Source organism: Procambarus clarkii, chromosome 37 (assembly GCF_040958095.1).
Source record: "Procambarus clarkii isolate CNS0578487 chromosome 37, FALCON_Pclarkii_2.0, whole genome shotgun sequence".
NCBI classification, from domain to species: Eukaryota; Metazoa; Arthropoda; class Malacostraca; order Decapoda; family Cambaridae; genus Procambarus; species Procambarus clarkii.
This window is the reverse complement of record NC_091186.1, coordinates 35,057,356-35,080,415: the sequence shown is the minus strand read 5'-3', so window position 1 is coordinate 35,080,415 and position 23,060 is coordinate 35,057,356.

The window sequence follows — 23,060 nt, the reverse complement described above, 5'->3', positions numbered from 1 at the left end:
TTCCAGAGTTTGCTACCATTACGAAGCCTCTACGTGAGCTCCTGAAGAAAAATGCATCATGGTACTGGAGCGATATCGAGCAAAATGCATTTGATGCTGTGAAAGATGCACTAGTACAGAATGCGACTGCTGCGTATTTTGATCCATCAATGGACACTGAGTTAACAGTGGATGCTAGTCCTGTTGGTTTAGGTGCTGTTTTAGCCCAACACAAACCTGGTCAACCAGATTCCAGAGTAGTAATTGCCTACGCCAGCCGTTCTCTCACAGATGTTGAGCAACGATACAGTCAAACAGAGAAGGAAGCTCTTGCTCTTGTATGGGGCTGTGAACACTTCAATGTGTTTCTGTTTGGTGCACCCTTCACCACGATAGTCACTGACCACAGACCGTTGGAGACCATCTTCAATAATCCAAAGTCCAAACCACCAGCTCGCATTGAGAGATGGGCTCTTCGTCTGCAACCATACAACTTTATGGTGAAATACAAGCCGGGTGCAGGCAATCCCGCTGGTTACATCAGTCGACATCCTGCCAACAGTTTCACCATCACCAAGCATCAGCAAGTTGCCGAGGAATATGTACACTCTGTAACCTGTGATGCAGTCCCTAAGGCCCTCACTCTTGATGAAATCCGTACTGCAACCCTAGAGGACCCAACTCTGCAAGCAACAGTGGATGCATTGACTAAGAAAAAGTTTCCACGCATCCCACCCTCAGGAGTTGACCAAGATGCATTCAAAGCACTTGAACGCATCCAGACAGAATTAAGTGTTACGCAACAACGCGACACCGTGCTGCGAGGTACTCGTATCGTCATTCCAGCTGTTCTCCAGCAACGTGCTCTGAAGCTTGCACATCATGGACACCAAGGTCTTGTTAGGACCAAACAGCTGCTACGAGAAAAGGTGTGGTTTCCTGGCATTGATTGTCAAGCAAAGGATATGCATGATGCCTGTGTCCCTTGCCAAGCTGCAGTGGATACTTCAAGACCAACACCTCTACAACCTTCACCACTACCTGCTGCACCATGGACGGAATTATCGATGGACTTCTGTGGACCACTACCAACTGGAGAGTACTTGATGGTAGTTATTGATGATCACTCACGTTATCCAGAAGTAGAAATCATCACTTCCACATCTGCAAAGGCTGTCATCCCGAAACTCGACAAGATCTTTTCAAATTTTGGCATTCCTGAAGTTGTCAAGACGGACAATGGACCGCCATTCAATGGCGGTCAACTTTGCTGAGCATATTGGATTCAAACACCGCCGTGTGATGCCATTACATCCTCAAGCAAATGGAGAAGTTGAGAGATTCATGCAACCTCTCATGAAAGCGGTACGCTGTGCTCATGCCGAAGGACGATCCTGGAAACAAGCTATGTATGCTTTTCTCAGGAACTACCGTGCAACACCGCATGGAACACTGGGCAAGTCGCCTGGTGAACTTTTATTTGGACGTCCTATGAGAATCGCACTACCCGTCATGCCAGCCGAGGTAACGGATAAACGTCTCGCTCAGAAGGATGCACTAGCCAAGGGCAAAATGAAAATTGTTCATGATCAACGTGCAAAGGAACAATTCATAAAGGTTGGAGATACTGTTCTCGTTAAACAGAAAAAAGAGGGAAAGCTAGATATGCCGTATGATACAAAACCATATAAAGTGATTAGTGTAAAAGGAACTATGGTAACAGCGAGTAATAGAGATCATAGTATAACACGTAATATGGCTTATTTCAAAGTTATTGCAATTAGTGTAGAAAATGATGAAGTGCAAAGTCGTGCAAAAGAGAAAAAAAATGAGTTATAACTCAATAAACAATTCATCAAGGGATGTTATTGTATTTGGAGACTCTCGTCCTAAACGTCATGTTAAACGCCCTACACGATTTGATGATTAATTGTGTTCCTATGTAATGCAAAGTATTTACCTATTATGCTAAACTAAATTTAATATTGTTTGAATAATGCTGATATCTCATTCAATATTTTGTAACTTTGTATTACAGTTTCTTTCATGTTTGTTTAACATTGCATATGTATTTTTAACATTGAAATCCTTTGTGGTAAAGATTAAGTTGTTTAAATTCTTTGTGTGCTTAATTAATGTATGTATGCAATATCTCTTGATATGTTAATAACTTACTTTGTGTTAATAACTTTGTTTTGTGCTACAAGCATGGTAGACATCCTGTATTCATTCTTTTTAAAGAAAAGGAGGGATGTCATGTTCACAGAAAATGGTACCATCCGTTTTCTATGTGCGGCGGAGCAGACGCCAGAGAAGGTAAACAAGAGCGTACAGGACGCCCGCCAAGCTTGGTAGCTACTAGTCATGTAACAGTTTAAGTAGTAAAGTCAGTAACTAAGCAATGACTTTATATCAACCCTACAATCAAGACTTCTTCAGTAACACACAAACACCAAAGAGGTGAATCCAGAATTGCAGCTAAAACTTTACTCGTGCTTTTTCCATCCTTGCTTGTTAATGGTAATACTTGAGCGAGTCTGGAAAATATGTCCACACACACACTAGTAGATATTTAACACCGCCATTATGTCTGGACAGCAAGCTCATCTCGGTGAGGTCTATGGCTAGAAATACTCGCGGTTTGGGACCTAATACACGTCGACGTGAGAATTTGCGAGGGTGGGAAAAATGTAATGTATATGCATCGGAGGTTTTCAAATAGTCCTTTACATCGGAAAGAGTAATACTCGAGTTAATTAATTTAGCAGCCTTATACAACCTTTGTACACCTCCCAACCCGCCAACGGATGAAGGGTCATTATACACCCGTTCCAATACTTCTTTCTTTCTCACCATTGGTAGACTATCTCATAGGGGGGTTCGTAAACAATATTACTGCGTAATGTTATAGCGGAGTGAGTGTTCGTTGCTAGACCTACTAACAAATACCCATAAGATTTGCTAATAACTTTCTTATATAAGCTCACCAGCTTCTTTGAGTCCTCTTTCCCAAATATCTGCCGTCCTAGTGTTTCAATTTGTGAAAGGTCTCTTGATTTAACTAATATAAAATGGGAAGCGTTTAAACTGATATTCCTCGAATACTTCCCAGGGAAAAATATATTTTGTGTTATTAAAATGATAGAGACATTAAGATGTCTCCCTCTAGTAAACATGTCTGATACAATTTTAGAATTAGCAGCCTCCGTAAAAAGATTGTCATAGAATACCAAGATGTGAAAGTCGTTATCATCCCGCTCTTCCACCGGATCAATAATGGTTGAATGCTCAACCATCTTCCTTTTAATGCGTGGATCCTTCGTTAATTCAGTATATCCACCCCCGCATATAATTATAGCGTAGAACTTGTCATGGTACTTCCTTATGAGTTTAGTACATAAGAAAGGCTTTCCACTGTTTGAATTACCTGCTAAAATAATCCGAGCTGGTTGACTAAATATATCCAGCTGCTCTTCGCAGATTATATCATAGGAAGCGTCCATGTTCGATGTCCGCCAAAGACTGCTATAGCTGTAGAAAAGGGTGAGTATTTATATACTTACCACTACACAGTCTCCGTGGTGTAGTGGTAAGACACTCGCCTGGCGTTCCGCGAACGCTATGTCATGGGTTCGTATCCTGGCCGGGGAGGATTTACTGGGCGCAAATCCTTAACTGTAGCCTCTGTTTAACGCAACAGTAAAATGTGTACTTGGATGAAAAAACGATTCTTCGCGGCGGGGATCGTATTCCAGGGACCTGCCCGAAACGCTACGCGTACTAGTGGCTGTACAAGAATGTAACAACTCTTGTATATATCTCAAAAAAAAAATACCTTAATTACTACTACTTTTTATTTATATAATATTTACATAATAGCTATAGTTCTTACAGATAACAACAACAACAGTCTTCTACTATACAGTTCCACTCGGCTGAGCTAACAAAACTTAAATACTTCCTCCACCCTAGTTCTCACAGATAACATTACTCTTCTACTATACAGTTCCACTTGGGTGAGCTATTTAAACATTGTTTATCCCAAATTTGCTTGTCCATTTAAAAGAATGAAGAACAATTTGTATTTATATTACTTCTAAGCTGCATCACTTATGAACCCATCCCTGCCCTTGTGCGGCAGTGCACAATAGAAAGTTGTTTTCATACATTCATACATTACAACATTGATTGTAACCGTGATATATATGTACTTCCGCCTACAGTTTAGACCTATTGTGTTATGTATTACCCTCTGTCCTGCATGACAGTGAATACCAGCATTATCCTCACTTTAATAAGACTTAATCGAAATCCTCAGATTAGGTAAAATTGTAAATAATTTTGTCAATAAAGATGTTAATAATAGTAACTCAGCTCTCTGCCCTGCTCCAGGCTTCGTCTCAACTACTACCACACTTCACTACACTGCCGACAAGCCGACTGCTGAAACCAAGACTATACTAAATTAAAATAAAAACCACTAAACTCTGTGTCTATTCAACCAAATATGTACCTGTAAATATACGAAACAGGGCATTATATGAAACCAACATGTCTGGCAATCCACAATTACAAAATGTTTTCCTCAGCAGTTCACAAGTTACAGATGATGTGGTGGAACTACACACAGTAACATTCATTAATTTTGTGTATGAATCCACCACCACCAGGTAATATTTGTATCCATAGGTCCAGCATAATCTATATGAAGTCTAGACCAGGGTTTCCCAGTGCATGGCCAGGAAAGTACTGGAGCCTGGGGTTTCCCAGTGCATGGCCAGGAAAGTACTGGGGCCTGGGGTTTCCCAGTGCATGGCCAAGTAAGTACTGGGGCCTGGGGTTTCCCAGTGCATGGCCAAGTAAGTACTGGGGCCTGGGGTTTCCCAGTGCATGGCCAAGAAAGTACTGGGGCCTGGGGTTTCCCAGTGCATGGCCAGGAAAGTACTGGGGCCTGGGGTTTCCCAGTGCATGGCCAGGAAAGTACTGGGGCCTGGGGTTTCTGATAATTCTTTAAGCAAATGTAACAATTCTTAGTTACTTCAGCAATATCCTGGCCTATTTTTGGCCACCAAACCCAACTTCTCGCTTCTGCTTTCATAGCATTTATACCATTATGGCCACCATGCCATAATGGTATAAATGTTCCAAAATCTTCCACATCTATTACATCTTCAAATGAAAGACGAATGAAGTCATTTAGGAATGAGGAGAATTAAAAAAAATGGCGTGGCTATAACGCCTACCCTGTCTTCAAAATCCATAATCAAAGATATATCTTCAGAGACATATGCTAGTTTGGCAACACAAGAACTTCTCATAGAAATTTGTGTAAGGATTTATTCAGAACCTTGTATACCACATATGTCAGACCAATCCTGGAGTATGTGGCTCCATCATGGAGTTCATGCCGAGTCAATCTCAAGACGAAGTAAGAGAAAATTCAGATGTATGCCACCAGACTAGTCCCAAAAACTATAGATGAGTTATGATGAAAGAATGCAGGAATTAAAGCCTCACATCACTGGAAGACGGAAGAGTTAGGGGAAATATGATTACAACATACGCAATTCTCAGGGGAATTGATAAGGTAGATAAAGCCAGATAATTTAGCACAGGAAGAACTCGCACGAGGGGACACAGGTGGGAACTGAGTAGTTTCCAACTGTGTCCCACAGAGACAAGTTAACAGAAACAATGTGTTCAGTGACTGGGAAGTTAACAAATCGAATGCCCTTACATTGAATTACGAATGAATTACGTAAATTTATAACTTATATCGCTGCCATTGGCAAGGTTGCATTAAAAACATTATATTATTGAGTGCTATTATCCATTCAGTGATGGCATATTAACATTATCTAGTAATAGTTAAATAAATAACAGTCACAAATTCTTAAATAAGGACGTGGAGAAATTCATTACATCAATAATAATAGAATCATAAAAACTAGCTGGGCAGCACCTTAAGGGGCGGCCAGGCGTCGTTGGCCTGGTCAGGCGTCGCTGGTCAGGCCAGACGTCGCTGGCCCGGCCAGGCGTCACAGACCCGGCCAGGCGTCGCAGGCCCGGCCAGGCGTCGCACGCCCGGCCAGGCGTCGCTGGTCCGGACAGGCGTCACAGGCCTGGCCAGGTGTCGCTGGCCCAGCCAGTCGTGCTGGCCCGGCCTGGCGTCAATGGCTCAGCCAGTCGTCCTGGCCTGCCCAGTCGTGCTGGATACAGACTGTACGCCAAGTTTTCTTTGACTGAACCACTGTTCAAGACGCTATCCAATTCTCGTTTGATGTTGACTGGTTAACGTATTTTTCGATGTGATCAGAGGTGAAGACAACCTTTGGGGTTGGTTATTCATCTGAAGATACACACACACACAGTCTCCGACCACCTCCCCTCCCACACACAATCTCCCGCCACCTCGCCGCTGTGACGGTGTTCCCCCCCTTATATTTCTCCCACGCCTGCAGTAAGAGTCATGTCCACCTTACCCGAGCGTTCTCTACGTCGCAGGCATCAATTTGATATATGTGGGAGGATGTAATGTTCTCGGAATGCCGAGAAATTTATCAAAGGAGAGTATTTTGGCCTGTGGTTTAGGCACTTTAGGAAGCCAATATGGCGCAGGCTCTTCTGTTTTGCCGCCAAAACTGTGTGACGTCAGTGACACCAGATTGGTCACCGACAGCGACGTGGCACAGGGAGCCAATGAAAACCTCCCGTGGCGAATATGACGTCACGAAGGAAGGGGGGTCCGGTCATCGCGCAGCGTTGGCGCCATCAGTCTAAGACAGCACGTCAAGGAGGTCGGACGTGCGCTGGGGGGGTCCTGTCAGTTGGACAGTTTACCCCGTCTCCGGAGGACTTACGCATCAACCGTGGTCTGCCAACACCTGTGGGGTCTTCCTTCGTTCATGTATTGAACCGAAGAAGGAATCGACGGGGTATTGAGCAACAAGTGCTCCAGGAACAGGTGTTGTGCAAGAGTGGAGTCTAGGCAGCGACGTATGCGACGGCTGATAGCTCCACAGTGATGACATAGTGGATGAGCCAATCCTCCGTGAGGGAATCAGTCTGACACGACACGTCAAGGTGGTTGGACGTGCGAAGATTGGTCCTGTCAGTTTGACAGTTGTTTCCCGCTCCCGTGGATTTTACGCGTCACCCGAAGTCTGCCAGTACTCTGTGAGGTCTTCCTTCGTTCATGTGTTGGACCTGAGAGGGAATCGACGGGATATTGAGCAACAAGTGCTCCAGGACAGGTACTGTGCAAGAAGAAGTGAAGTCTGTGCAGTGACGTATGCGACGTCTGAGGCAGTTCACCCGGTTGTGACGGCGTAGTGGCTGGACTGAGCCACCGGGAAGTAGTGGAAGAAGAAAACTATTCGGGAATCCGAACGACTGCAGCCGAGACGTAGGCAAGCAGCCGTAGCTGGGAGGAGAAGGCGACGGCCGGGAGACCGACTCCAACCCTACAAGAAGTCGAGGAGGAGCACGGACCTGCAGTGAAAAGGCACGGAGACGACGCGTTTACGGTGGGACGTTGATTGAGTTCCTAGAGGACACGACAGTGTGTGTGTGGGGGCGTTCCCTACACGAGGCAGGAGCCAGGACCAGGAGCTACAACTCAACTCTCATTGGAGGATAGGTGGAAGTAGGTGATTCTAGTTTCCCTCCCAATTCCTCTTTAGTCAGCTATATTATTTAGCCAGAGTATTTTGTATGTCGTGAGCAAGGCTCACCTATGTCACAGTAAGGCACAAGTGTGCAGTGGGGCTACATAGAGTACCCACGATATTTATGATTATTATTGGTGTGTACAGGCACCCGGAGTAATTGATGAATTTACTGTGTTGATAACGTCTCTCATGAGATGTTGATAAGATCATTTAGTGAGAGAATATATATATAATTATGCCAGTGTTTGGAGTTAGGCTATGTGCCCAGTAACTATGTTATTACCATTATTGATGTCTGTCTCATCCATATATATAGATATGTCTATGCTCGTGTATTGAATAATCATTCATGTGTGCAGTGATTAATTGTGTTATCGCCCACGAAAGGAATTACTGAGAACTCCAGTAATATATACTTGCATACGTTATCATTAAATGAAGGGCAGTGTGTGATACCATGACAGTGAATTATTGTCACCGTTAATATAGAAATGTTTGATTGAGCCCAAGATCAGTGCAGCGAAGTGTTGATGTGCTATTGTCGCGAATATTGTGTGTTCGAACTTCTAGTGATCTTTGAGAACTTAAAGAAATTGGCGCGTCACGCCACAAGCAAACAGATAAAATAACATTCGCGTGGGGGGTAGTCGCCCAGCTGATTTTGACATTGACGAGAGGGGGAGCGTTGCCGGCTTGGTGAGTTCATATTATATGTGTGGGAACAAGCGGCTCCCGCCTGAAACAGCCGTTTGCTTATTGATATAATCTGATGATGTCTTTGAATGAGTTTTAAGTAAAATACAAAATACATTGGTGTTTATATCATCCCCTCCATATTTCTTGTGGCTATATAATACCTGAAAGCAGAGAGCGATAGAAGTAAATACCTGCCTGATATCAGATCTATTGAGTGTGTCCTTGCCACTGTTACCACAATTCAACAAACCCACTGACGTGTTACTGGACACCGAAAACACCAGTTGGCGACCTTGTGGTTAGTAGTAGAGCCCTATGACGGGGCGGGCATACAACAGTTAAGTGAACAAGTTGTGTTCCCACTCCTTCTCGATCAGAGGCCAGTTGGGATTGACTGGGATACTCTCCTGGCGTACAGTGGCGCCGCGAGGATAGAGTGAAGACCCGCAGGGCTACGGTGAGTGACCTTGAGTGTACTGTTACTCGCCCCTTTCCCCTCTCATTGGAGGTAAACCCCGACACCGCCCACACACAATCCCCTGCCACCTCCCTGCCAATACAATCCCCCGCCCACATACAATCTCTCACCACCTCCTCACCCACCCACAGGCCCGAACCACCTCCGCACCCACACCCCATGACCTCCCCACACAAGAGATGGTTATTCCAGGCTGCGAGGGGGTTCAGAGACTTCATAACAGGTACCATGACGATGGGAGGATCAAGAGTAGTAGTAGTAGCAGTGATATATGACCCACCACCAAATGACAGAAGACCCAGGCAAGAGTACGACAGAAACAACATGACGGTTAACCCCATAATTGAGAGAGCAGCCGCTGCTGCTGCAGCAATCGATCCCATCTACTCATCATGAGGGACTTCAATCACGGAAGGATAGACTGGGAAAACAAGGAACTGCGTGGAGGTGTGTAAACATGGGGAGCTAAACTGTTTGAAATGGCGACAAGAAACTTTTTAAGCCAGCATGTCAGAGAAGCCACAAGAAAGAGATGCAATGATGAACCAGCGAGACTCGACCAAGTATTCACTCTGAACGACTCAGACATATCAAACCGTCAGATGAAACCGACTAAATCGGTTTCGAAGCCCCCGTGGGAATGAGTGATCACAGTGTACTGATGTTTGAGAACCTGGTCGAAGTAGGGTAAAGGTACTCAAGGAAAGGCCCGCAAAACACAAGGCTGGCATTCCGGATGGGAAACTATGCAGACATTGGATGACATTAGATGGGTAAGGTAGGTTACAGGGAATTTATTAGGTATAGCTTCGTTTTTATCTTAAACTGGTTGAGAGAGGTACAGTCTTTAACATGGATGGGAAGGTCATTCCACAATCTGGGTCCCTTGATTTGTAGAGCATTTCTAGTTTGATTAAGTCGTACTCTAGGAATATCAAAACTGTATTTATTTCTGATGTGGTGCTCATGGGTTCTGTTACAACCTTCTATGAAGCTTTTGAGGTCAGGATTGGCATTACAGTTTAGCGTTTTATATATGTATAATACACATGAGAGAATGTGCAGTGACTTAATGTCTGTAGCGAGTAGATTATCCCAATAATATACTCGCTCCAAATGCATTGTTAATATTCCTGTCAACCTTTGGAGATGAATGAGGTGAGGCGTTGCCCGGGCAACACGGTGAGGTGTTGCCCGAGCATATAAGCAGCAGAATAGCAAACATTAACTAGTGTTTTAAAACATTAACTAGTCTACTTTCAAGTGTGGTCTAGAGCAGACACTTGCGAGATACTGTACCGACGCTCAGTGCGCTCAACTCACACCAAAGTATCACCTGTGTGCTTCTGTATATTCGACCAAATATATATATAGTATCTTAGTGTCTGTGTTTATTTGTCACCATACTTTACGTAACAATAGAACCATTACATGTCTAACATATTCAGAGATTTGAGTAGGGGTACCGAGTGATGTCTGGGACCAGAGTTGGATATTGTCCTAATAGCAGCTTTGTGTTGAGTAATTAGAGGACGTAAATGATTTTGGGTAGTAGAACCCCAAGCACAAATACCTTAGTTGAGGTATGGATAGACGAGGGAGTAATAGAGAGTCACCAAGGCAGGGCGGGGTACATAATATCTGATCTTAGAAAGAATGCCAACAGTTTTTGAAACTTTATTTGATATATTTAGAATGTGGCCCTGGAAATTCAGTTTGTGGTCAATGAGAATGCCAAGGAATTTGCCATCTAATTTGTTACAAATTTGGGTATTGTTTATTTTGAGATTTATTTGATTAGAGGATTTATTGCCAAACAGAATATAGAAAGTTTTGTCAATGTTAAGGGTGAGTTTGTTGGCAGTTAGCCAAAGATGGACTTTATTTAGCTCAGTATTTACTGTGGCATTTAGAGCAAGGGGGTCAGGACTGGAGTAAATGAAGGTTGTGTCGTCAGCAAATAGAATTGGTTTGAGGTGTTGGGAGGCATTTGGAAGGTCATTAATGTAGATGAGAAAGAGGAGAGGGCCAAGTATGCTGCCCTGAGGAACACCAATGTTGATGGGTAGGGTGGGAGAAATTGAATTATTCACAGAAACATACTGGAGCCTGTCAGTAAGATAGGATTTGAGGTATTGCAGGGAGTGCCCTCTGAATCCATAATGATGTAGTTTAAGAAGAAGGTTTTGGTGGTTGACAGTGTCAAAAGCTTTACGCAGGTCCACAAATAACCCAACAGGGAACTCATTTTTATCAAGAGCTGTATGAATCGAGTTAAGCATATTAATAAGTGCATCGTTAGTGCTATTTTTGGGTCTGAAGCCATATTGGCAAGGGCTAAGTATATTGTGTTTGGCTAGATAGGAGTAAAGCTGCTTATAGATTAGTTTTTCAAAAATTTTTGACAAGTTTGGGAGGATTGATATAGGTCTGTAGTTGTTGACATCTGTGGGATCACCACATTTGTGGACAGGCGTCACTCTCGCTTTTTTTAGAACATCTGGAAAGGTTTGGAGTTCAAGTGACTTGTTGAAGAGCAATGCAATAGCAGGGGCTAAAGATCTGGAGGCTTTTATGTAAATTAAAGTTGGTATCTCCTCAAGGGTACTAGACTTGGTTTTAAGGGAAAGGATTATCTCATTGACGTCAGTGGAATTAATAGGCTTTAGGTACAGAGACTGTGGATAGTTACCTGTGAGATAGTCCTTAACGTCAGTACTGGAAGATGGAATATCATTTGCAAGGGATGACCCAATGGAAGGGAAGAACCTATTGAACTCAATAGCAGAATCTGAGGCTGAAAGCTGACCATCGTTATTGGAAAGGAGTGTTGGTTTGTTATTTAAAGTCTTCTTTGATCCCAATATTTGTGAAATTGTGCTCCAAGTTTTTTTAATGTTGCTCTTTATTTGGGTAAATTTATCTTCATAGTATTTAGTTTTGGCTCGTCTAATTATCTTAGATAGCAATAATGAGTAATTCTTTGAGAATTCTTTGGAGACAATTCCTAACCTATACTTCTTCTCATGGTCATGTTTTTTATTAATGGATTTAAGTATTCCCTTTGTAAGGCAGGGATTGTTAAGCCTTTTGGTTGTGATTTGTTTTGTAAGCATAGGACAGTGGGTGTTATAAAGGCTAAGAGTTTTTTGAAGAAAAGATTGCACTGCTAGGTTGATGTCCCCTATGTTACCTAACTCGGACTCCCAGTTGACATTATCAGCAGCAGTTATAAAATTATCTATAGCAGTTTCATTGTGCAGCCTAAAACTTAACTCCCTTGACTCTAGTGGTGGTTTGCTAATGTTAGTTAAGAGAAATGTGGGGTCTAGTGCTATCGGTGATTATACCTGAAGTAAGCGGAGAGGTTATGTTTGTCCAGATGTGATCTAGAGTCGTGGCAGTACTATCAGTGATTCTAGTAGGTCTAGTGATTAAAGGTATGAGGAAGCAGGAATTCATACAGTTGAGGAAGCTAACAGCAGTAGGATGTTCAGGCTCACAGAGGTCAATATTAAAGTCCCCTGCGATTATTAGATGGTTTTTGTTCAGTCTGTTATCGAGTATTAGATTTCTAAGGTTTGAGTTGAATTCGGTCACATCAGTGTTAGGAATTCTATAGACTGCACCCACAGACAGGACAGACTCGGCACCCTTGACTCTGAAGCTGGCGAAGATATACTCCCCACAGCAGTCTCTAGTTTTAATTTCTTTTAAGCATGTTAGTTCTTGGTGGTAGTAAAGAGCAGTGCCACCACCTCTCTGAAGTTGACGACAGTTGTGAATTGCCGAGTAGTTAGGCATGTTAAAGAGTTGAGTAGTATCCTTTTTCAACCATGTTTCAGTAAGTATAATAAAAGAGAATTTGTTGTCAATACTTTCAATCAAGGCACTAACATCATCGAAGTGTTTACCTAGGGATCTAACGTTCAAGTTGATTACAGAGATATTATGATTATGAGTTAATACATTGTTTACATCATGTGCTGAAAAATATCTGCAATTTAGATCATTAAAGTGATGACTGTCATAGATAGTGGATAAGAGGTTTAGTTCTGGGTCTATACTTGTCTGCATAAAAAAGCTGATTGCAGGAAAACAATGCAAGAAAGGCAAATTACAAAGTAGAATTAAGCTATAAAAGGGGGAAAAATTTGTAAACAATACTGTACAAAACAAACACAATATGAACAACAAAAGAAAAAAATGAGGTAGCTTACAAGGGGCTTACAGGGTTACTATAGCAACTACAGGATGGGTATATTGTCCACTACCACCTGTTAGGTGGGTAAGGGGTCCAATACCACCCACAGGATGGGTATGAGGGTCACATCCACCCACAGGATGAGTATGGGGATCACATCCACCCACAGGAAGGGTATGGGGTCCAATACTACCCACAGGATGAGTATGGCGTCCACTACAACCCACAGGATGGGTATGGGGCTCCAACCACCCATAGAATGGATATGGGGCTCCAACCACCCATAGCATGGGTATGGGGCTCCAACCACCCACAGGATGGGTATGGGGCTCCAACCTCCCATAGAATGGGTATGGGGTCCAATAACACCCACTGGATGTGTATGGCGTCCATTGCCGCGTGTAGATATTCAAACCCCAGTTGGAAACAGACCCAACTATAGGATGGGTTAACCCAAGTATCATGCTTCCAAAAGGGTCGCCCAAGTTGGAAAAGACGAACGCTGAAAGAATATTGTTGAAAACATCTTGATAACTGATTAAACCAAAATTATTTATTAGTCAGAAGAAAGACAGCAACGCCATCTATATGTAAAACCTCTACCAGACAAAAATTTTAAGTAAAACCGAAGATATTTGTAGTTGTATAAAAGGGGCAGTTTTCATCGCTCGTCGAGCTCTAAAACCGCAGCATTCATCTCAAAACCATGCCTATTTCACGCAGATTCCTTAATAAACGTAAGAGTTTTATATGTCACAAGAAAGACAGATATATAAGCTTCGTTCTAAATACCTTACCATGGGCATATTTAAATTTAAAGCGAAGATACGTGTACTTTTATAATAGCAGAGCTCCGACTCCGGACAGATCGATCGACGGAGCAACTCTCTCTCAGAACAATGCTTATTTCACGTAAATTTGTAAATAATCGTAAATTTTTTATATGCCTCAAGAAAGATAGGAATATAAGGCTCATTTTAAACACTTTATCATAGACATAATTAAAGTTCTAATGAAGATTCATGTATTTTAATAATCGCCGAGCTCCGACCCCCGCATAGACTGAGCGACAGAGCAACTCTCTCTCAGAACAATGTTTATTTTACGTAAATTCGTTAATAAACACAAATGTTTTATATGTCTTAAGAAAGATAGAAATATAAGCTTTATTTTAAATACATTACATTAGACATATATAAAGCTCAAGTGAAGATATATATGTTTTTATAGTTTCGTTCAGTAGCTTTTCGGTCATGGAGTGCAGACGCCTACGCACTTGCCAATATGTTAGTAATTAACAAAGATTCGCTAATAAAGCCTAAAATATTACATGCCTCCAGAAAGACTGAGCTATAATCGTTACTGTGAGTGCACCAAATGAAATATATCATGTTGGAGACCAATGATATAGCAATTTTAATTTAAGTTTCGACTCCCGCCCGGGCGAGAGAGATGGGGCGACTCTCGCCCCATCTATTGGAGATTCTGTCCACTAAAGACCCAAAGCTACTCAAACCCTCCTAGCATTACGTCAGCAATGAAGTAATATGGTATATTTACTCACTATAATGTGGATGCTGGATGCAGAACATGAGAAAACATAATTTTACTCTGAAAAAAATATAATTTCATAACAAAATAAGATGTAAATATGTAATATCAAAGGAAGTCGATGGTCCAAGCAACAATGTCGTGGAGCGACTTATCCAAGATATATTGCTCTCTGGAAAGTGTTTGCTGGCATATCAACCTTCTGTACACAGTGATCCAGTCGTCGAACTTCTCTGCTCAAATTATCGCAAATTTAATTTATGATGTTAACAAGTAGAATGAGTATTTTTAATCAAATCTAACGATATTAACAAGTAGAATGCGTATTTTTAATCAAATCTAACATAACTAGCCAGAAAACGTTAAAGATTATTTAAAAATTACATGGCTGGAAGTTAAATCAACTCCATAAAACAATATTTTTGTTATAGATACTAATCGTTATTTGTTGGTATGTGTTCGCTACTTAAACTATCATGTACTGTATTTATGTAAAATCCCCCTGTTTCTTCGCACATGGAACACGGAACCTTACACGCTCTCTGATTTACTGTTTAATAGAGATTCACAAATAAAGCTTATGATTGTATACGTTATCAAAAAGGCAGTGACAAAGTCATTTTTGCGTTTTAATCACAGAGATTAGATCTTATTGAGATAGGAAAGATATTCATATTTTAAAGAAGGTTTTTGAACCATCGCTCTCCCTATTGATAGAAACTAACTTTTTTTTTGTTATTATTAACAAGCTTAGGTATACACAGCAATGTGCTGCTACCCTATTCTATATGAAAGATTACACAGTGTATATAAAAAACTAGCTATAAGTTCATCAAATATTCCCATCTCACAGGATGGTTAGTTATGTATGGAATCAGGGGATAAAATACCAGCCTCAATAAAAAAAAATCAACTGTGACTACCAATCAGGTGAGAACATAAAATATAAGGCTGGGGCCGGATTCAGGAAGGTACTTACGAAGGTTTTTCCTCTTAGCTAAGAACGTTTTTCCACTTAGCGCCTCTGTGGCTGCTACGTCCGTATTCAAAGAGCTACCCTAAGTGGAAAAACCTTCGTAAGTTCATTCCGGGATTTAAGTGTGGTTTCGACCACTCGTAGCTTTACGTAAACTGGATATAAGGCATTTTTTCTCTACTACATAACACTGGGATCGATTTATGATATTGGAACATGACCAAAATATTATAGCTGGTGAATCTAGTGAAGAAGAGTCCTTCGTGTTAGTTATATATGCATTCTCTGCTTGAAACTTGAAGTAAATATGTGTTTGATGATAGTAGAATTAGTTTTATAATAGCAAGATATTATACCAGTAGTTATTAAGTAAATAAACACTGGTGAACATGAAAAATGAGAGGTGGTGGTGAGCCCTGCCTGATGGGATCATTTACTATCACCAAATGCCCCTGTTCACCTAGTAGTAAGGGTGTACCTTAGCTATAAATACCCATTTCTAATTTATTTAGTTTGGTTTTATTTTGAAATTAAATCTGGGTGAGACATAAAATATGCTGCACAAATGATGTCAGGTAAGGAGAAGGGTAAAAATGTCAAAAACTTTGTTCATTGTATACTTAAAGCTATAATTATGACTATATTGATTATTAAAAAAGAGAGAGGGAAGTAGGGTCCAAGACCTCTTCCTGTTATACAATTTGGGTGTGGAACAAGTAATTATCAAAAGAAGGCACCATGCCGGGAAGGCTATGTAGCAGTAAGGCAGTGAGGTGAGGCAGCTACTTATTTGAGAAATGCTTATTTTATTTACCTTATAAGCTGAGGCAACTTATTTTATTTGAGGAATACTCAGCTGATTCCTCTACATTTAGCATGGAACAAATTTGTGTCCAAGACCTCTTCCTGTTACTCAATTTGGCTGTGTGTAACCAAACTAGAAGTGCTCTACAAATCAAGGTACCCAGAATGTGGAATGACCTCCCGAATCATGTCAAAGGCTGTACCTCTCTCAACCAGTTTAAGAGTTAAACCAAGTACTGCCTAATTAACTCCATGTAACCTAACTTACCTCCTAAATGTCAACCCATGTCTTGCTATTTTTTAAACAACGCTGTTCACCAACATGTGCAATTGCTGATTTATGCTATGTTAACCCAACTTTTTGTATTTTTTATTCCTTCTTTCAACACAATTTATACCTAATCCCGATTACTATTAAGTTTTAGTCTGTCTTTTTTCCCCCACACCTTGCCCGAAATGCTATGAGTATTAGTGGCTTTAGGTTTTGTATGTACTAGCTCTGTCTATAAATCCAACATTATGTTTGTAAATCAACTGTATGTACTTTTCCTGAATAAAATGTATTTATTATTTATTTTTTAATCAGTAAGTATTAAAAGAAGGCACCAAGCTGGGAAGGCTATGTAGCACCATTGTGTGTAACAATAAACCAAATTTTTTTTTAACAAATAATGCACCTGTATGGTAAAACAAATCCTGTCAGCTGTAAAAATATTGATGCAGTTATTTAAATGAAAAATATAATGAAAGAAATATTACTGGTTTATTTTTATCCTATCTTTTTGTACTGTACAGTATATCCAAGGAAGTGAAAAATTGAGACATAATGCACAATTTAATGAATGATTAGCATGGATTAACAGTTCAAAAGAAATATGACTATTACATATCAACATGAGATCTTAATGATCCATGGTCAACATGATTTAATAAGGATAATACAGTACTGAATTTGTAATAATACAAACTATAATTTAAAATCTTTATTACTGATTTTTTTTATTAAGAAGATTAGGTATACACAGCAATGTACTACTACCCTATTGTATATGGAATATTACACAGTGTAGATAAAAAACTAGCTATAAGTTTATCTAATACTCCCATCTCACAGGATGGTTAGACATACTGTACATGGAATCAATTTAGAAAATACCAGCCTCAATACAAAAAACAAATCAACTCTGACTAAAAAACTCTAAGCAATTTTCACAAGAGGTAAGCACTGAATCATGGAAACATTATATTATAATTACTCTTACCAGTTTCTACCAGACTCCTCTCAAACAATGTATTTTTAAACATGTTTAGGTATACACAGCAATGTGCTGCTTCCCTATTCTGTATAAAGGACTACACAGTGTAGATCAAAAACCAGCTACAAGCTCATCCAACATCATCACCTCACAGGATGGCCAGTTATACATGGAATTAGGAGATAACAAAATACTTAATGCTGATCTATTAGCCCCCACTGGCAAAATCTGGGTGCAGCACAAGAATATCTTCCAATATTCCTGAGTGTATGAAGTAATTACAGAGCTCAAAATACCTTATACCATTTGGTATGAAGTCACTGATAACAGGACAATCACAGATATAGTGTTGGAGAGTATGTTCTCTCAAGTAGGACTGAAAACAGATGTTTTTTTTCCACTAAGAGGGCTATAAACTCATGGAACCACCTACCCGCTGAAGCCGTAAATGCCAAATTCCAGCTAAAAAATATCATTAAGACAATTGGCAGGCCCTTTAACAAGCCGCCAGCTTTCTGTCCTCTTCGAGGCCACTAGATAGTTAGTGGCCCTTGGGTAAATTCAGTAAATATATACAATAATTGTCAGCGCATCTTCCGAGCAACAAGGACAGCTACACAGTATCTCTTAGAATCACGTAGCTAAACAGACACGAATTTCCCGTCAAAGAAGGAATAATTTAAATAGGGAGATTGAAGAAATCGAGCGGAAATTGAAACACTCATATGAAACTGAAGAAAGGCAGTTAGAACAGAAAGCCATTCATGAAATAAAGAAAAATCCAAAATATTTCTTCTCATATGCGAAATCAAAAGCAAAAACCACTGCCAGTATTGGACCTATTCGTACAAGTGAAGGTTCATACACGGAGGATGACAAAGAAATTAGTGAAATCCTAAAAAAGCAGTATGAGGACATGTTTAGCACTCCAATAAACAACATGAAGGTGGAAGATCCAGACAATTTCTTTATGCGGGATATTCAAACCCCTGTAAATATAACTGATATAAACACGAGCGCACTAAATTTTGAAAAAGAAATTGAAAACATGCCCATGCACTCGGCCCCAGGTCCAGACTCATGGAATTCAATATTTATAAAGAAATGCAAAGTGCTGGTAGCACAGGCACTCAGGATAGTATGGAGGAAGAGCTTGGACACGGGGGAGATACCAGATGCACTTAAAGTAGCAGACATAGCCCCTCTACACAAGGGAGGGAGCAAAGCATTGGCAAAAAATTATAGACCAGTTGCACTAACATCGCACATCATAAAAGTATTTGAGAGAGTGATTAGGAGTCAGGTCACCAATTTCATGGAGACCAATGACCTTCACAACCCAGGCCAACATGGATTTCGAGCGGGAAGATCGTGCCTCTCACAGCTACTTGAGCACTACGACAAAGTCACTGAGGCATTAGAAGAGAAACAGAATGCTGATGTGATATACACGGACTTCGCAAAGGCTTTCGATAAATGTGACCATGGCGTGATAGCACACAAAATGAAGTCAATGGGAATAACCGGTAAAGTAGGACGCTGGATACTCAGTTTTCTGTCAAACAGGACTCAGGGAGTAACTGTCAACCATATAAAATCTAGTCCAAGTGCAGTGAAAAGCTCTGTACCTCAGGGTACAGTCCTTGCACCGCTGCTTTTCCTTATTCTCATATCAGATATAGACAAAAATACAAGTCACAGCTTCGTATCATCCTTTGCAGATGACACAAAAATCAGTATGAAAATTACCTCGGCTGAGGACATTGAAAAACTTCAAGCTGATATTAATAAAGTTTTCGACTGGGCATCAGAAAATAACATGATGTTTAACAGTGATAAATTCCAGGTACTCAGGTACGGTAAAAATGAGGACCTTAAACATAATACAGAGTACAAAACACAATCAAATGTACCCATAGTAGGAAAACAGCAGGTAAAGGATTTGGGAATAATAATGTCTGACGACCTAACGTTTAAGGAGCATAACCAAGCAAATATTGCGAAAGCTAGAAAAATGATAGGATGGATTACGAGAACTTTCAAATCATAATACCAGGGAAATCCAGGGATTCCATCACAATGGTTGTACTTTTCAAGTCACTTGTGTTGTCCCGTCTTGAGTACTGTTCAGTACTCACTTCCCCCTTCAGAGCAGGAGAGATTGCTGAAATAGAGGGAATACAGAGAACATATACGGCACGCATAGATGCAATAAAGCACCTAAATTATTGGGATCGTCTCAAAGCCCTCCAAATGTACTCACTAGAAAGAAGACGAGAGAGATATCAAATAATATACACCTGGAAGATACTGGAGGGCCAAGTACCAAATCTACACAGTAAAATAACAACGTACTGGAGTAAACGATATGGAAGAAAATGTAGAATAGAACCAGTGAAGAGCAGAGGTGCCATAGGCACAATCAGAGAACACTGTATAAACATCAGAGGTCCGCGGTTGTTCAACGTCCTCCCAGCAAGCATAAGAAATATTGCCGGAACAACCGTGGACATTTTCAAGAGGAAACTAGATTTATTCCTCCAAGGAGTGCCGGACCAACCGGGCTGTGGTGGGTATGTGGGCCTGCGGGCCGCTCCAAGCAACAGCCTGGTGGACCAAACTCTCACAAGTCAAGCCTGGCCTCGGGCCGGGCTTGGGGAGTAGAAGAACTCCCAGAACCCCATCAACCAGGTATCAACCAGGTAAACAACAAATGTAACATATTTGTTTACTACAATGTCGGTGCTGGCTGTAGAAGTTGAAAAAACATTGTTTTACTTCGAAATATACTAATTTTATAAGAAAATTCGACGTAAATAGGAGGCAGTAGAGCTCCGATAAGCCAGCGCTAAATCTTCAATATGAAGAATGTTGCTGCTCTCTGATTGGCCAAACGAAACACAGTAGTGACCTCTATCGGCAGGCAGGTGAACCAACAATTTTCTTCCTAAGTATACCTTATTGAATCGTACCTAAGCATCTTCTTAGGGCGCACTTAGGAACCTTCGTAGCAAACCCACTTACGAAGAAATACACAGAGCTTCCTGAATCTAGGTCCTGATCTATTAGCCTCCGTTAGCAAAATCCGGGTACAGCATAAGAATATCTTCCAATATTCCTAAGTGTATGAAGTAATTACAGAATTCAAAGTACCTTATACCATTTGGTCTGAAGTCACTTAAAACAGGGCAATCACAGATATAGTGTTGGTGAGTATGTCCCAGCTCTTGTTCACATAGTTTACAATTGTAATATTCACCATTGGGGGCCATTTATTACCTGCACCCACCTGCGATACATATCGATATCCTAGCCTAATTCTGGCAATTACAGTGTCACACTGTCATTGTGACACTAGTGGAAGTTTTATGCTGTCCGTTCATATAATTCTAGATTCTAAACATGTTTAGTTCATCAATTATGCACCCCATATATCATCTTGTGGGCGGTAGTGGAAAAGGTTACAGAGGCACATAAACATGTCATAGCTCTTTATACTCTTGCTTTCTGGCTTTTGTGTGTCAGTGACTGCTCTTCTGTCTTCCCTAATTACCTAAAATATTGCGGCTTTGACAGAAGAGATTGGAATGCCCATATCCCATTCAACTTCAGGCTTATCACATTAATTTTAGCTGCCTTGTTTGTGTCATCATGCTGGACAACACCTATATGAGAAGTTATCCATACAAATGAGACTTTGAAACTCCTACTGTTTGCAATAATAATGTTGTTTATAATGGATGTTACAACTACAACCTTTTGAAGATCAATGCTAATTTTATCTAGATAATGTAATAAACGAAAGTTTTCTATGTCAACAGAAAGGCACAAATATAAGCTACACTTTAAATACTTGTCATAAATATAACTGAAGTGAAAGCGAAGATATATGCATTTGTATAGCTACTTGATACTGTACAGTTACTTGATGGCTTGCTCTAAGAGTGTGAAGCCCTTCACACCAGCCTATAAATTGTGTAATTTATTTCCATATATGCTAATTAACCTTAAAATCTATATGTCAGAAGGAAGGAAGATGTAGACGTTAATGTGACAACATTTCAAGAAATATCTCTCTCTCTAAAGTTAAATAATACAATCCTATCGCCGGTGTTCGGACACATGAAAGCTACTTAGGTATCAGTGGCCAGCCAGGTGGAGATCACAGGCTTTACAATACTGATAAATTATGTAATTCACAGAGATACGTTGATAAACATTAATGTTTTATATTTTATTAAAAATACAGATATAAACTTTGTTTCATACGTTAAATGTAACAATATTTCAGTATATATTATATAAGCATCGTATATATAATTCAGTATATACCATATATACCTTCTGAAGATAAGAACATAAGAAGAACATAAGAACAAAGGCAACTGCAGAAGGCCTATTGGCCCATACGAGGCAGCTCCTATTTATAACCACCCAATCCCACTCATATACTTGTCCAACCCGCGCTTGAAACAATCGAGGGACCCCATATCCACCACGTTATGCGGCAATTCGTTCCACAAATCAACAACCCTGTTACTGAACCAGTATTTACCCAAGTCTTTCCTAAATCTAAACTTATCCAATTTATACCCATTGTTTCGTGTTCTGTCTTGTGTTGATACTTTTAATACCCTATTAATATCCCCTTTGTTATGTCCATTCACCCACTTGTAAACCTCTATCATGTCACCCCTAACTCTTCGCCTTTCCAGTGAATGCAACTTAAGCTTTGTTAATCTTTCTTCATATGAAAGATTTCTAATTGGGGGAATATGTATTAATATACGAAAGTACTTAAGGAAATTCCTGTTTCAATTCTTCCTCCGTGGTCTGACACTGTCACATTTTTCATTACATGTTAATTTTCGTGATTTACACAAAATATAAGAACATAAGAACAAAGGTAACTGCAGAAGGCCTATTGGCCCATACGAGGCAGCTCCTATTCTATAACCACCCAATCCCACTCATATACTTGTCCAACCCGTGCTTGAAACAATCGAGGGACCCCACCTCCACAATGTTACGCGGCAATTGGTTCCACAAATCAACAACCCTGTTACTGAACCATTATTTACCCTAGTCTTTCCTAAATCTAAACTTATCCAATTTATACCCATTGTTTCGTGTTCTGTCCTGTGTTGATACTTTTAATACCCTATTAATATCCCCCCGGTTATGTCCATTCATCCACTTGTAAACCTCTATCATGTCACCCCTAACTCTTCGCCTTTCCAGTGAATGCAACTTAAGCTTTGTTAATCTTTCTTCATATGAAAGATTTCTAATTTGGGGAATTAACTTAGTCATCCTACGCTGGACACGTTCATAAGAACATAAGAACAAAGGTAACTGCAGAAGGCCTATTGGCCCATACGAGGCAGCTCCCATTCTACAACCACCCAATCCCACTCATATACTTGTCCAACCCGTGCTTGAAACA